The sequence below is a fragment of the Bos mutus genome, chromosome 18, assembly GCF_027580195.1.
Source record: "Bos mutus isolate GX-2022 chromosome 18, NWIPB_WYAK_1.1, whole genome shotgun sequence".
Lineage (NCBI taxonomy): Eukaryota > Metazoa > Chordata > Mammalia > Artiodactyla > Bovidae > Bos > Bos mutus.
In genome coordinates this window covers 49776-65234 of record NC_091634.1, presented here as the reverse complement: position 1 = coordinate 65234, position 15459 = coordinate 49776, and positions in this window count along the sequence as shown.

Here is a 15459-nt window from a genome sequence, read left to right as displayed (position 1 = left end):
ACCCTTATGGCAGAAAGTGAAGAAGAACTGAAGAGCCTCTTGATGAAAGTGAAAGAGGAGAGTGAAAAAGTTGGCTTAAAACTCAACATTAAGAAAACGAAGATCATGGCATCTGGTCCCATCACTTCATGGGAAATAGATGGGGAAACAAAGGAAACAGTGAGAGTCTTTATTTTCTTGGACTCCAAAATCACTGCAGATGGTGACTGCAGCCATGAAATGAAAGGATGCTTCCTCCTTGGAAGAAAAGCTATGACCAACCTAGACAGCATATTAAAAAACAGAAACATTACTTTGCCAACAAAGGTCCATCCAGTCAAAGCTATGGTTTTTCCAGTAGTCATGTGTGAATGTGAGAGTTGAACTACAAAGAAAGCTGAGCACTGAGGATTGGGACTTGAACCCATGATCTTTTAATTAGAATCACTTACCAGGTGTCTGGACTTTCTGAGGCTCAGGTTCTTTGTGTCTCATGACAGGAAGAATTCAGTGGGAGACAAGGAGGTAGGTAAGAAGTGGATTTATTCAGAGAGAAACACAGTCCATAGAGTGTGGATCATGGCAGAGGGTGAGTGCAGCATCGAAATGTATGTGGTTAGCTTTTATGGGTTGGGTAATTTTATAGGCTAATGAGTAGGAGGATTATTCCAACTATTTTGGGGAAGGGGCAGAGATTTCCAGGAATCGTGTCAGTTCAGTTGCTCATTTGTGTCCAAGTCTTTGCGACCCCATGGACTGCAGCACACCAGGCCTCCCTGTCCATCACCAACACTCAGAGTTTACTCAAACTCATGTGCATTGAGTTGGTGATGTCATCCAAACATCTCATCCTCTGTCATCCCCTTCTCCTGCCTTCAATCTTTCCCAGCATCAGGGTCTTTTCCATTGAGTCAGTTCTTATCTGGTGGCCAAAGTATTGGAGTTTCACTTCAGCATCAGTCCTTCCAATGAATATCTAGGACTGGTTTCCTTTAGGATGGACTGGTTGGATTTCCTTGCAGTCCAAGAGACTCTCAAGAGTCTTCTCCAACACCACAGTTCAAAAGCATCTATTGTTCAGCACTCAGCTTTCTTTGTAGTCCAACTCTCACATCCATACATGACTACTGGAAAGACTATAGCTTTGACTAGATGGACCTTTGTTGGTAAAGTCAAGTCTCTGTTTTTCAATATGCTGTCTAGGTTGTTCATAGCTTTTCTTCCAAGAAGCAAGCATCTTTTCATTTCATGACTGCAGTCACCATCTGCAGTGATTTTGGAGTCCAAGAAAATAAAGTCTCTCACAGTTTCCCCATCTATTTCCCATGAAGTGATGGGACCGGATGCCATGATCTTAGTTTTCTGAATGTTGAGTTTTAAGCCAACTTTTTCGCTCTCCTCTTTCACTTTCATCAAGAGGCTCTTCAGTTCTTCACTTTCTGCCATAAGGGTGGTGTCATCAGCGTATTTGAGGTTGTTGATATTTCTCCTGGCAATCTTCATTCCAACTTGTGCTTTATCCAGCCTGGCATTTCTCACGATATACTCTGCATATAAGTTAAATAAACAGCATGACAATATACGGCCCTGATGTACTCCTTTTCCAATTTAGAAAATAGAACCAGTCTATTTTTCCATGTCCGGTTCTAATTGTTGCTTCTTGACCTACATACAGATTTCTCAGGAAACAGGTCAGGGGGTCTGGTATTCCCATCTCTTGAAGAATTTCCCACATTTTATTGTTATCCGCACAGTCAAAGGCTTTGATATAGTTCATAAAGCAGAAGTAGATGTTTTTCTGGAACTCTCTTGCTTTTTTGATGATCCAAGGGATGTTGGCAATTTGACCTCTGGTCCCTCTGCCTTTTCTAAATCCAGCTTGAACATCTGGAATTGTGTCAAGGCCCACTTTTTGGTTCTTGATGATCCCCTTGGAACTGTCATGGTGTCTCTGGGTATGTCAGCTTGCTAATGTGTTATAATACTCATCTGTTGCAATACTAATGTGTTACAATACTCATGTGTTACACTGAATAATATACTAAGCATCAGGAACTAGTCAAGTTGCCTTGTCTGCCATTTTGGACACATTCATTTTGTTCTAACCAGTTTAAGTTCTGCCCTCGGGCTATGTTACTCTTTCAATAGTTGTGCCCTTTCCCCTTCCCTCCAGTTTCACCACTGTTGCTTCCCCAAGGTCAACGCAACTGGGTCCCCTACTGGGCCCTTGGATTAATTTCCAAAGTTAAAAAAAGGAAACAAGAAGCACAGAAAACAATAGAACACACAGTGAAGCACTCACATTCTCAAGCTACCAAGTATTCTTGACTTCTCTTTTTTTGTTCTATTTTTAATAAACTAAAAAACTTTTTTCAAGTAAAAATAAAAATTTTTTTAAAGTAAACTGAAAGTTTCTCAGTTGTGTCTGATTCTTTGTGACCCCATGGATTATACAGTCCGTGGAATTCTCCAGGCCAGAATACTGGAGTGGGTAGTATTTCCCTTCTCCAGGGGATCTTCCCAACCCAGGGATTGAACCCAGGTCTCCTGCATGGCAGGTGGATTTTTTACCAGCTGAGCCACAAGGGAAGCCCTACAAAGAGTTATGAGGGAAGCGTTTAAAATAAAGCTTGTAGGTAATGGGAAAGCCACTGGACTTGTCACACCTAGGTAAATCTGTCCTGATGGCCTCCTGTTCCACCCTTGGGTTAGCGCATCCCTTGAGGCTAGGTTAAAATGCTTGTTTTAACCAATGTTCCTCAGTGACTTCCCCTCCCTTCCATTGCTCCTCCTTGACGTGGGGCTGGAAGTTCCTCGCACCCTATACAACCTTTCCTACCTCTGAACACCAGTCTCTGATAAATTCTCCATGTCATGTGCACATATGACCCAGTCATTTTTAGTCAATTTACCGTTCTGTGGCTCAGCTGGTAAAGAATCCACCTGAAATGCGGGAGACCTGGGTTCGATCCCTGGGTTGGGAAGATCCCCTGGAGAAGGGAAATACTACCCACTCCAGTATTCTGGCCTGGAGAATTCCATGAACTGTATAGTCCATGGGGTCGCAAAGAGTACACAGTTGAGCGACTTTCACTTGCACTTTCTTTAGCATCCTCCTGCTTTAGAACATTTCTCTCACCTCCACTGAGATCCCTCTGTCCTTGCATGTGAGTCTCTGATCTCACCTCTGTTCCAGGCAACTGCAGATCTAACATCACTGTAGACTTGCCTGTGCTGGACATTTCATAGCAGTGAAACCGCACCATATGAGGTTGCCACAGCTTTGGTTGGGCTGCTGTGCCCACCACCAAGATGTTGTGAATTTTGTCTTGTTGGATTGTTCCTTGTTTTCCTTACAGAAGCTGTGCCCTTGGCCTCAGGTCTGAGGAGCACTTCCCTGCTAACATGGGTGACTGCTGCTGAACCCCCAGGCTTGCACTTCCAGCCTATCTTCCTGCTATGTCCATGGAGGCTGAAGCCCACGAGCCCTCCTCCCCTCCACTCTGCCCATTTCGTGTTTAAGATGCTGGCTAACTCTTCTCTTTTTGTTTTATCTTCATTTTAGTTTTCTTGAAGTATAGTTGGTTCATAATGTGTTAATTTCTGGTGTTCAGCCCAGTGATTCAGTTACACATGTATACATTTTTAAAATAATCTTTTCCATTAAGGTTTAATCGCAGGATATAGAATATAGTTCCCTGTGTAGGACCTTGTTGTTTGCTGCTGATTGCTGATTTAGTTGCTCAGTCATTTCTGACTCTTTGCAACCCCATGGACTGTAGCCCACCAGGCTCCTCTGTCTGTAGGATTCCCCAGGCAAGAATACTGAAGTGAGTTGCCATTTTCTTCTCCATGGATCTTCCCGACCCAGGGACCGCACTCACGTCTCCTGCATTGGCAGGTGGATTCTTTACCAGTGAGCCACCTGGGAAGCTCACCTTGTTGTTTATCCATCCTATACGTACTAGTTTGTGTCTGCCAGTGCAGGAGACACAAGTTTGGTCCTTGCCTCTCCTACCGTTGGCAACCGCAAGTCTGTCCTCTGTGTCTGTGTATCTGTTTCTGTTCATAGATAGGTTCATTGTGTCATGTTTTAGCTTCCACATATAAATGATATCTTATGGTATTTGTCTTTCTCTGGTTTAATTCACTTATTACTAGAATTCCTAGGTCCATTCATGTTGCTGCAAATGGTATTATTCCATTCCTTTTTTATGGTCAAGTAATATTCCATTATATATATGTATCACATCTTCTTTAGCCATTTATGTCAATAGCCATTTAGATTGTTTCCATGTCTCAGCTATTGTAAATAGTGCTTCTGTGACCTCTAGAGTGCATATATCTGTTTTTTTTTTTTTTTTTCGGCTGTGTGGCATGTGGGATCAAACCTTGCCCCCTGCAGTGGAAGCGTGGAATCGTAACCACTGGGCAACCAGAAGATACCTGTGTATGTCTTTTTGATTTATGGTTTTGTTCGGATATATGCCCAAGAGTGAGACTGCTGGATCACATGGCAACTCTGTTTTTAGTTTTTTATGGGACCTTCATACTGTTCTCCATAGTGGCTGCAGCAACTTGCATTTCAACCAACAGTGTAGGAGAGTTTCCTTTTCTCCTCACCCTCTCCAGCGTTTATTATTTGCAGACTTTCTAATGATGGCCATTCTGCTGCTGTGAGGTGATACCTCACTGTAGTTTTCATTTGCAGTTCTCTAATAATTAGCCATGTTGAGCATCTTCCTGTGCCTGCCCGCCATCTGTATGTCTTTGGTTAATTCTTTTAACTTTAGGATTCATCTTTTAAAAACGAGGATGGTTTCCTTGCTGCCTGTCTTCGGAAGCTTCCTTACTCCTTAGCGTGTCTCCTCCACATCCCCACATCACCGTTAGTCCACAGACAGCCCTGAAGGCTGGCTTGTCCCTGCCTGGGACCCACTCAGGATTGCTTAGGTCCTTTGCTCCCTACTGACCTGGAAGCCTCACCTCTTCTTTTGAAATAAAGGTGATTCACATAACACAAAAAGTAACCATTTTAGAGTGAACAATTCAGTGGATTTTAATATAGTTGCAGTGTTGCATAATCACACCTCCATTTAATTCCAGAATATTTTCCTCCAATAGCTCTCAATTTTCCCCTCTCTCCAGCCCCTGACAATGAATAATCTCTGCTGTATGTTTCTGTGAATTTGCATATTCTGGATATTTCACGTAAATGACATCATATTATATGTTGTCTTTTGTATCTGAGTTTTTTCACTTAGCATAATGTTTTCAAGGTTCATGTTTGCTGGAGCACATACTAGTACCTTGTTGTTTCTTTTTATGGTTATGACTCCATTGTATGAAAATACCACGTTTATCTATCCATTCATAATTCGGTGGACATTTGGGTTGTTTCCACCTCTGACCATTGTGAATCATGCTGCTGTGGCCAGTGCTTTACCAGGATTTGTTTGAACAGCGTTTTCAGTTCCTTCGGATGCATACGTAGTTCACTGCTGGATCAAAGTGGTAAGTCAATCTTTAGCCATTTGAAGAAATGCCAAATTTTTTTCCAGGATGACTACACTACTTTACATTCCCACCAGCAAGGTAGGAGGGTTCCAATTTCTCCATATCCCTGCCAATACTGTTATTTTCAGAGAAAGAAATGTTTGTTTTATTCATTATTTATTTGGCAGCACTGGGTGTTAGTTGGGGCATGTGGGATCTAGTTCCCTGACCAGAGGTTGAACCCAGGCTGCGTGCATTGGAAGTTCGGAGTGTTAGCCACTGGCCTACCAGGGAAGCTCTTATTTTAATTGTTTTTTTAAACCATCCCAAGTGGGTGTGAATCAGTATCTCACCATGGTTTGACTCGTGGTTCTCTAATGACTAATGATGTTGAATGTCTTTTCATGTGCTTATTCTCCAAGCCCATTTGTATATCTTCTTTGGACCTTCTCTCCTTTTTCAACAGTTGTATTGAAGTATAATTTATATGCCATAAAGTACACCCATAGCAGATATACTTCATATTGTGCAGCCATTGCCACAATCCAGTTTTATAACATTTCTCTCTACCTAGAAGCTTCTTTCACGGGAATTCCCTGGCAGTCCTGTGATTAAGATACCCTACTTCCACTGCAGGGGTCATGGGTTCAATCCCTGGTCAGGGAACTAAGATCAGCGTGCCTCACTGTGCGGCTAAAAAAAAGTAGATAACAGGAGAAACTTCCTTTGTGCAGTCTGTGTCCATTTCTGCTCCAGCCCCAGCTAGTCACTGCTCTGGCGTCTGGCTGGAGGTTTACAGCCCCCTCAATGAGGATGGGTGGGGGACAGTGGATCCTGGCTTCTGGCAGGACCTGCCCCATCCAGATGGCCTCTCTCCCTGCCTCCAACACCCCCTTCAGCTCCCATGGATGGAAAATGTGATCTAAAGACTTGCTGGGCTTTGGGCCAAATGTCGTTGGCTGGAACCCCTCACAGCTGGCAGGATATGAGTGCTATCGCGTCCCATGTAGGTTCTTCTGCTGCTGCTCCTAAGGGGGCGCAGTGGTGGCTGGCTCCTCTCAGTCACGTCCCCACCGCTGTTCACCTTGCAGTGTATACGGCATGTATTGGGGCCTGCTCCAGACTCATTATCGCCTGGGAAATGATGTTTTCTGAATTCTAGCATTTAATTATCTCATCAAGGACTGGGACCATGTGTTGCCCTGAAACACAGTTTCCTTTAGGAAGACAGCATCAGTCTGCATTCTCAGTGAGGAGATGCTGTAGAAGCAGCACCATGTGGTGGCAGATGGCTCTATTTTTCTGACTCTTTTTTTAAAAAATTTTAAGCTATAACATTTTCAGAAAGACTTTTATTCGCTTTGCTGCTGCTGCTGCTAAGTCGCTTCAGTCGTGTCTGACTCTGTGCGACCCCATAGACGGCAGCCCACCAGGCTCCCCCGTCCTTGGGATTCTCCAGGCAAAAACACTGGAGTGGGTTGCCATTTCCTTCTCCAATGCATGAAAATGAAAAGTGAAAATGAAGTCGCTCAGTCGTGTCCGACTCTTTGTGACCCCACGGACTGCAGCCTACCAGGCTCCTCCGTCCATGGGATTTTCCAGGCAAGAGTACTGGAGTGGGGTGCCACGCACAACAGTAAAAAGTATACATTACACACATCGTTGTTTTAGTTGCTAAGTCGTGTCCAACTCTTTGTGACCTCCATGGACTATAGCCGACCAGGGTCCTTTGTCCATGGGATTCTTCAGGCAAGAATAATGGACTGTGTTGCCATTTCTTCTCCAGGGGACTCTTCTTTTTGAGAACCCTTGGGCTTCCCTGGTAGCTCAGCTGGTAAAGACTCTGCCTGCAATGCAGGAGACCCTGGTCCGATTCCTGGGTTCTGGAAGATCTGCTGGAGAAGGGATAGGCTACCCACTCCAGTGTTCTTGGGCTTCCCTTGTGGCTCAGCTGGTAAAGAATCCACCTGCAATGTGGGAGACCTGGGTTCAATCCCTGGGCTGGGAAGATCCCCTGGAGAAGGGAATGGCTGCCCACTCCAGTATTCTGGCCTGGGGAATTCCATGGACCGTATAGTCCATGGAGTCGCAAAGAGTCAGACGTGACTAAGTGACTTTCACTTAACTGTGGATAGGGTGGATTCATTGTGTGTCAGTCAATGACAGTGGTTGGTTGTTTTGATGCGCGAGTCCTATCATTAGGTTTGGCTTCTGTGTCATCTTAACAGGTTCCAGTCATCCTCTGGGCGCTCCACACGTGCGCTTCCACTGCAGGGGCACAGATTCCTTCTCTGGTTGGGGAACTAAGTTCCCTCATGTCCCATGACATGGCCAAAAAATAGAGAAAAATAAATAAATACACATAACCAAGTGCTCCAAGCTCACCTGGAGCTTTCCCTGAAATCCTTTGTCCCAGGACCCCTGGTTCCTAACTGCAGAGAAAGAGCTAAAGCTCTGGGCTCTGGATATCTCCTGTCCTTTCCCTCCCTGCCCTCCCTGGGGGCCAGAGATTCCCCAGGACTGTGGGAGCCTGGACGACATGGTCTACGCGCTGGGATCGGTTTTTCCATCTGTGAAATGGGGGCTGCAGTAGGCAGAAGGGTGCCCCCAAAGATCTATATGACGTAATCCTCGGAAACCATAAGTGTTACCTCATCAGGAAAGAGGATCTTAGGAATTGTGATTAGGGACCTGGGATTGGGGAAATTATTTTGAGTTATTTGGGTGGACTCTAAATATTAATTCACATACACTTTTATGAGAGTGAGGCAGAGGGAAGTTTGTCATCTGTCTTAGTCGGTTCTAGGTACAAAAACAAAATAGTAATACTATAGACCAAGGCCATAAATTTGTTTCTCACAATTCTGGAGGCTGAGAAATTGAAGAACAAGATGCCCACAAGGTAGGTTTCATTCTGAGGCCCCTTCTCTTGGCTTGAAGGAGGCTGCTGTATGGCTTTATGGTCACATGACCTCTTCACTGTGATCACAGCAAGCTGTCTGGTGTCTTTCCCCCCACCTTTTAAAAAAAAATTGTTTTTGGCCACTCCTTGTGGCTTGTAAGATCTCAGTGCCCTGACCAAGAATTGAACTGGGACCACGGCAGTGGAAGCCCAGAATTCTAACCACTATGACACCAGGGAACTCCCTGGTGTGTCTTCTTAACTGGACACTTAAAAGGATGGAGGTCCATAACATTGTACAGAAGGCAGTGACCAAAATCATCCCTAAAAAATAAATGCAAGAAGTTAAAGTTGTTGTCTGAAGAGGCTTTACAAATAGCTGAGAAAAGAAGGGAAGCGAAAGGCAAGGGAGACAGGGAAAGATATACCCAAATGAATGCAGAGTTCCAGAGAATAGCAAGGAGAGATAAGAAAGCCTTCTTAAGTGAATAATAATTCAAAAAAATAGAGGAAAACAATAGAATGGTAAAGACTAAAGATCTCTTCAGGAAAATTGGAGATAATCAAGGGAACATTTCATGCAAGGATGGGCACGATAAAGGACAGAAATGGTATGGACCTAACAAGCAGAAGAGAAAAAGGAGAGGTGGCAAGATAACACAGAACTATCTGAAAAAAATCTCAATGATACAGATAACCATGATGGTGTGGTCACTCACCTAGAGCCAGACATCCTGGAGTGTGAAGTCAAGTGGGCCTTAGGAAGAATTACCACAAACAAAGCTAATGGAGGTGATGGAATTCCAGCTGAGCTATTTCAAATCCTAAAAGATGGTGCTGTTGAAGTACTTCACTCAATATGTCAGCAAATTTGGGAAACTCAGCAGTGGCCATAGAGCTAGAAAAGGTCAGTTTTCATTCCATTCCCAAAGAAGAGCAATGCCAAAGAATGTTCAAACTACTGCATGACTGCGCTTATTTCAAATGCTCACAAGGTAATGTTCAAAATCCTTCAGGCTAGGTTTCAGCAGTACGTGAATCTAGAACTTCCAGATGTACAAACTGGGTTTGGAAAAGGTAGAGGAACCAGAGATCAAATTGCCAACATTCGTTGGATCATTGAGAAGGTAAGACAGTTCCAGAAAAATACCTGCTTCATTGACTATGCTAAAGCCTTTGACTGTGTGGATCACAACAAACAGTGGAAAATTCTTAAAAAGATGGGACTATCAGACCACTGTACCTGTATCCTGAGAAACATGTTTGCAGGTCAAGAAGAAACAGTAAGAGCCAGACATGGGACAATAGACTTTCCAAATTAGGAAAGGAGTATGACAAGGCTGTATATTGTCACTCTGCTTATTTAACTTATATGCAGAGTACATCATGCGAAATGCCAGGCTGGATGAATTACAAGCTGGAATCAAGATTGCTGGGACAAATATCAACAACTTCAGGTATGGAGATGATATTTGGAATGACAGACTAATTACAGCTCAAGCAGACAGATCCTTTCTTAAACAGGCAGCAGGTAGGACACTTCTGAGACATGGGAGCTGACTGACACTGAAGGACTGACCATGATCCCTTTTTTGTTGTTCAGTTGCTAAGTCGGGTCTAACTCTGCGATCCCATGAACTGTAGCACTCCAGGCTTCCCTGTCCTTCACCATCTCCGGGAGTTTGCTCAAACTCATGTCCCTTGAGTCAGTGATGATATCCAACCAGCTCATCTTCTGTTGCGCCCTTCTCCTGCCCTCAATTTTTCCCAGCATCAAGGTCTTTTCCAGTGAGTCGGCTCTTTGCATCAGGTGACCAAGTATTGGAGCTTCAGTTTCAGCCTCAGTCCTTCCAATGAATATTCAGGATTGATTTCCTTTAGAATTGCCTGGTTTGATCTTGCAGTCCAAGGGATTCTCAAGAGTCTTCTCCAGCACCATAATTCAAAACATTAGTTCTTCATAGCCCAGCCTTCTTTATGGTCCAACATCTGTACATGACTACTGGGAAAACCGGGAAAACCATAGCTTTGCCTATATGGACCTTTGTCAGCAAAGTGTTGTCTCTGCTTTTAATAAGCTGTCTAGGTTTGTCATGGGCTTCCCTGGACCTCAGTTGGTAAAGGATTCACCTGTAATGCAGGAGACCCCGGTTGGATTCCTGGGTCAGGAAGATCCCCTGGAGAAGGGGTATACTACCCACTCCAGTATTCTTGGGCTTCCCTGGTGGCTCAGACCAGAAAGAATCTGCCTGCAATGCGGGAGATCTGGGTTCAATCCCTGGGTTGGGAGGATCCCCTGGAAGAAGGCATGGCAACCCACTCCAGTGTTCTTGCCTGAAGAATCCCCGTGGACAAAGAAGCCTGGAGGGCTACAGTCCATGCTGTCTCAGAGTTGGACACGACTGAGTGACTGATACTTTTACACTTTCATTTTCAGGTTTGTCATAGCTTTTCTTCCAAGAAGCAACTGTCATTTAATTTCATGGCTGCAGTCACCATCCACAATGATTTTGGGGCCCAAGAGAAAACTTGATTCTGTCTTTCTCCTTTTTATATCCCTTATCTTCTCCTCTTGGTTCTCCCCTGTGCAAAAATGCAAAGAGGCATATGCTCAAGGCCAATCAGGGAAGGGGGCGTGTCTGGGCTCATGCAAAATAGAGCTTTTTACATATTCATATAGGTGGGAGTGTACTGAGCACTCACAGGCTCTATTGCACATGTCTTTCCCATAATTCAGTCTGTTATAATCAGATGTATGTATGTGTAGAATATTTATGAGCCCATAATGGGCTCCTAGCTGCCTAAGGTTACTTGAGGACACAGCTGTGCATCAAGGGTGCTTTTGCCAGAGTGGGAGAAACCTCTGTGGTTAGTTTGTATCCACTCACTGTGTGCTGATGGCCCCTGTGCAGGAGCTGGAAAAGCCTGTGGTTATTACTATTTTTTTTTTTTCTGTTATTTATTTTTATTTATTTAATTTTTTTGTTTAAAATCTCTTTTTTTAAAATTTCTTTTTTTTACTTTACAATATTGTATTGGTTTTGCCATACATGTGGTTATTTTTGTAACATATCTGTGAGATCTCCTGGGTGTGTCTGGGATGGGGTTTATCGATCAGCTTGCATGGTTTTTGGCTAGGCCACTCCTAGTTGCTGATGCCGAACTTCCTACATAACAATACAGTGATACAGCTCTTAATGGCACAAAGTGAAGAGGAACTTAAAAGCTTCTTGATGAGGATGAAAGAGGGGAATGAAAAAGCAGGCTTGAAACTCAACATTCAAAAAACTAAGATCATGGCATCCAGTCCCATCACTTCATGACAAATAGAAGGGGAAAAACTGGAAACAGTGACAGACTTTATTTTCGTGGGCTCCAAAATCACTGTGGATGAAGTTAAAAAATCCTTGCTCCTTGGGGGAAAAGCTATGACAAAGCTAGACAGCGAGAGATTTGGACCATAAAGAAGGCTGAGTGCCAAAGAATTGGTGCTTTGAAATTCTAGGGTTGGGGAAGTCTCTTGAGTCCCTTGGACTGCAAGGAGATCAAACCAGCCAATTCTCAAGGAAATCAACCCTGAATATTCATTGGAAGGACCAGTGCTGAAGCTGAAGCTCCCATACTTTGGCCACCTGATTGTAAGAGCCAACTCATTGGAAAAGACCCTTTTGTATTTTGCTATCAGAGCTGGTTACCATGGATGCTCACTGTACATGTGATGTGTATGCTTTTCTCTACATATCATAAGGCTCCATGAAAAGGTTTAAAAGTTCACAGAAACAGAAAACAGATCAGCTGTTGCCACTGGCTGGTTGAAGCAGGAACGGAGAGAGTGCTGACGGATTCAGAGTTGCCTTTTGGGGTGATGAAACTGTTCTGGAATTAGATGAAGTGGTGATTGTACAACATTGTGAATGTATGAAATGGCATTGATTTCACTCTTCAAAATAGATAAATTGATGGGTGTGATATGTGAATTTTAAGTGTTTTTTTTTTTTTTTAAAGGTTTAAAAAGTAATAGAAGGGGCTTCCCTGGTGGCTCAGTGGTAAAGAATCCGCCTGCCAATGCAGAAGACACTGGTTTGATCCCTGGTCCTGGATGATCCCACATCCTATGGAGCAACTTAGCCTGTGTGCCACAACTATTGAGACTGTGCTCTGGAATAAAAGTCACAGCACTGAAAAGCCGAGTGTCACAACGGGAGAGTAGTCCCTGCTTGCAGCAACTAAAAAACTCCCTACACAGCAATGAAGACTCAGTACAGCCAAAAATAAATAGGTAAGTTTAGCGACCCCATAGACTGCAGCCCACCAGGCTCCTCCGTCCATGGGATTTTCCAGGCAAGAGTACCGGAGTGGGGTGCCATTGCCCTCTCCGTTTTAAAAAGTAATAGACCTCAAATCTCATCTTGTAGCCTACAGAACTGGTATCATCTTCAAGCAGTTGTCCTTTTACTCACTGACTGAGTGCCCTCTGTGTAGCAGGCCCCAGGTGAGATGCAGCAGACAGGGCAGTGATGTAAACAGTTTGGACCTCATGTCTTTGTGATTCTCTTATGTTGAAACGTGAAAGAAGAGGAGTCAGAAAGAGAGGTAGGAGAACGTTTTGGGCAGAAGGAAAAGCAAGTGCAAAGGCTATGAGGTGGGAACAAATGGGTAAGCCTGTGTGGTTGGAGCTGAGTGTTGAGATCAGAGGTCAGAAGGGACAGACTCATCAAAGTGTGATTGTTATATGCATGGTAAAATACATAAAATTGCCATTTCCACTCTTTTTATGTATATGATTCAGTGGCATAAAGTACATTGATGATGTGCAATTATTACAACTGTCTTGTTCCCAAATGGAACCTGTGAAGATGGAGAAAGAGATCAGAGTGATCCTGCTACAAGACTTCCCCAGGAAGTGGCTTTGGGGGTAATACCTGAAGGTTGGAGGTTGAGTCCTGTGCAAGCATGGAGTTTGGCAAGTGAAGAGGCAGTAAGGATGGCTGTTTGCAGGCAGGTACACTGTCTGCAAAGCCGGAATATAGACAATTTCTAGTGGTCCAGGATTGGAAAGGGTGAGATGCTGTAGAGGGTGGCAAAGAACACAGGGGTTAAGGGTATAATGTGACACCAGCTTACTGGGGAGTAAGATCATGCCCTGCCGTACTCTTCTGGACAGGCTGGCTCCTCAGGGAGGACTCAAAGGCAGGTTCTGGCCTGGCCTTGCCCTCCTGCAAGCCCACTTGTCTCCACCATCACGCTTCCCCCAGTTTGTCTGAGCCTGATTTCCACTCGAACTTGCCTCCACTGATGCTATTCTGAAAGAATTGCCTTGCCGGAGTCTAGTGAAGGGACAGTAACCGGGGCCACCGCAGGACCCAACCTGTCCAGCAATTTCTAGGCACTTCCCACCTCTCTGGTCACTGCTGCCTTAGTGCCTGCCTGCCTCAGGGCCTGTGCACTTGCTTCTGCCTGAACTGTTCTGTGCTGTTGGAGGAGACTCTTGAGAGTACCTTGGACTGCAAGGAGATCCAACCAGTCCATCTTAAAGGAGATCAGTCCTGAGTGTTCATTGGAGGGACTGATGTTGAAGCTGAGACTCCAATACTTTGGCCACCTGATGAGAAGAGCTGACTCATTTGAAAAGACCCTGATGCTGGGAAAGATTGAAGGCAGGAGAAGAAGGCGACCACAGAGGATGAGATGGTTGGATGGCATCACCGACTCAATGGACATGAGTTTGGGTGAACTGCGGGAGTTGGTGATGGACAGGGAGGCCTGACATGCTGCGTTTCATGGGGTCCAACGAGTCGGACACGACTGAGTGACTGAACTGTTCTTCCCCTAACTGTTAGGGCCAGCCCTGAGTCCCACACTCTTGACCATCACCTACGTATTTTGACTGTTGGGCCAGGATAGGTATGGCTCATCCCTACCCCACGCAACCCGGTGATTTTGGGGCCCAGCACAGAGTGCTGGATTGGGGTCATGGAAAGTGCTCAGCAAATAATTACTAAAGGATTCCGCGCCTCAGGCAGCTCACGGCCAGCCACCAACTTTCCTTCTCCCTCTTCCTAGGAGGGAAGCGGGGTCTAGGCCCAGGCCGCGGGGGAGGGCAAGGCCCGCGGCGGGGGAGGGGCGGGCGCTGCGGCGGGCGGGGCCGGGATTGGGGGCCGCGCCCGAGCCGAAACAAAGGCCGGCGTCGAGACAAAGCCCCGCGGCCCCCAGGCTCTGCGGGGGCCAAAGATCCCGGCGGCCGGGCCGCGCCGGAGGCATCTCGAGCACCGCCTCCGCGTGCGGGCTCCTGGGGAGTCGGTTTGGGGAGGCCGCGCCCCGCTTCCCTGGAGCTTTTTGGGGATCGGTGGAGCCCGCGCCAGGCAGAGTCGGGTCTGGACGCCGGACGTGACGGCCCTTTAGGTTCTCTGAGTCCTCGCAGAGTAGCCACCGAGCCTCCTGCCGGACTGGAGGCCGCAGGGCCGGGAGCCCCGCGCAGGGACGGAGGCCCACCCCACGCACAGCTCCAGGGCGCCCGTGCCTCTGGTTTTCTCTGCCCGGTGACTCCAGACAGATGCCCTCCCGACGACCTTGCTTTCCTCTCAGGACCCCTCCTCCCCCAGCTCCAGCCGCAGTCCCTGCTCCCTTGCCCGCGCGGGCCGACAGGGCCCTTCTTCCCCCACAGATTCCGCCCCACCCACAGGATTCTCCGCCCAGACTCCGCTTCTGACAGGATTCTCACAGAAAGACCATGTTTGTCTCAACTAAGATTCCTCCTCCAGGCCTAGCTTCCCCCACCTGACAGAACTCTCCCAGACACTGCTTCCTCAGACAGGCATACCCGCCTCCCACGCAGATCCTGCTCCCGGCTGAGGCAGGCTTACCCGCCCTACAGATCCTGCCTCCATCCTCGGATGGACCTCCCCACAGACTCCGCTCCCCTCTTCAGTCCGCCCACCCGAAGAGTGTCAAAGCCAGCGCAGTGGCTGGCTGGCTAAAAGGTGGCCAGGGGCCTTGGGGGCCAGGCGGAATTTCAGTTTCGCTGCTCTGAGCCCCTTGGGAGCTAGCTGACTTAGGTTTCAGTGTTTCTCACGTTAAACAAT